Raw genomic sequence first — 1,799 nt, forward strand, 5'->3', positions numbered from 1 at the left:
AGAAAACATAGGTGTAAATTTTTTCCTTAGCTCAATTTTTAAAAAAATTGTGAAAATATATACAAGAAAATATTTCACTGGTTTAACAATTCCCACATGTACAATTCAGTGACATTGATTACATTCTTCATGTTATGAAAACATTATCACTATCATTTTCTGAGTTATTCTACCACAGTTAATATAAACTCAATGCCCCCTAAGCAAAAACTTCCCCTTTCCTCCTATCCCTGCTAACTACTAACATTCTTTGGTATGTGCTTGCCTATTTCATATAAGGGAGCTCTTATAAGGGAGCTCTGGTAGCATAGTGGCTAAGGCACTTGACTGCTAACCAGAAGGCTGGTGGTTCAAACCCACCAGCCGCTCCTCGGAAGGAAGATGGGGCAATCTACTTCTGTAGTGATACTGCCTCGGAAACCCAAGGAGGGGTCGCTCTGAGTTGGGTCCGACTTGATGGCACATAACAACAACAACAACAATTTCATATAAATGTGATCATACACTATTTGTCTTTTTGTGACTGATTTGGTTTCTTTGCATAGGTATAAATTTTGATAACCTTGGATTAGGCAATGGTTTCTTAGATAAGATACCAAAACCACATGAAGCAAAAGTAAAAATAGATAAATTGGGCATCATCAAAATTAAAAACTTTGGTGTTTCAAAGGAAACTATCAAGAAAGTGAAAAGATAACACACAGACTGGGAGAATTTTTTTTTTTTTTTTAACTTTTATTGTGATTTGGGTCAAAGTTTACAGAGCAAATTCATTTTCCAATACGGCAGTTTATACCCGTTTTGTTTTATGACATTGACTCTAATCCCCAGAGTGTAACATCTCTCTTCCTTCTTCTCCCTGTAGTTAACTCTTTCCTATGTCCTTCTTGAGGAGAAAATTTTTGCAAATCATGTATATGATAAGGGTCCTGTATCTAGAATATAGTATATGTTATTGTTAAGTTCTGTCCAGTCAGTTATAATCATAGTGACCCTGTGTACAATAGACCGGAATAGTGCCTGGTCCTGTGCCATCTTGGCAGTTGTTGCTATGTTTGAGGGTTGAGTGCATTGTTGCAGCCACTGTGTCAGTCCATCTCATGGAAGGTCTTCCTCTTTTTCACTGACTCCTTTACCAAGCATGATGTCCTTCTTCAGGTACTGGTCCCCCTGATAAAACGTCCAAAGTACTTGAGGCAAGTCTCACCATCCTCACTTATAAGGAGCATTCGGGTATGCTTTCAAGATAGGTTTGTTCTTCAGGCACACCATATATATCTATATATTCATAATATATTCATTATTCTTCACCAACACCGTAATTCATATATATCAATTATTCAGTCATCCTTGTTCATTGTCCAGCTTTCCTGTGCATATGAGGTGATTAAAAATACTGTGGCTTGGGTTCAATGCACCTTAGTCCTCAAAGTGACATTTTTGCTTTTGAACGCTTTATAGAGAGGTCTTTTGCAGCAGATACGCCTAATGCAATACATCATTGGATATCTTGACTGCTGTTTCCATGGAAGTTGATTTTGGATCCAAGTAAAATGAAATTCTTGACAACTTCAATCTTTTCTCTGTTTATTATAAGGTTTATTAGTCCATTTGTGAGGATTTTTGTTTTCTTTATGTTAAGGTATAAGCTATACCGAATGCTGTAATGTTTGATTTTATTAGTGCTTCAAGTCTTCTTCACAAGCAAGGTTATGTCATCTGCATATTGCAGATTACTGATGAGTCTTCCTCCAATCCTGATGACATGTTCCTCTTCATATGTTGTTGTTGTTAAGTGC

This window comes from Orycteropus afer, unplaced genomic scaffold (genome assembly GCF_000298275.1).
Source record: "Orycteropus afer afer isolate SDZICR_OR568_19922 unplaced genomic scaffold, OryAfe1.0 scaffold00042, whole genome shotgun sequence".
NCBI lineage: Eukaryota > Metazoa > Chordata > Mammalia > Tubulidentata > Orycteropodidae > Orycteropus > Orycteropus afer.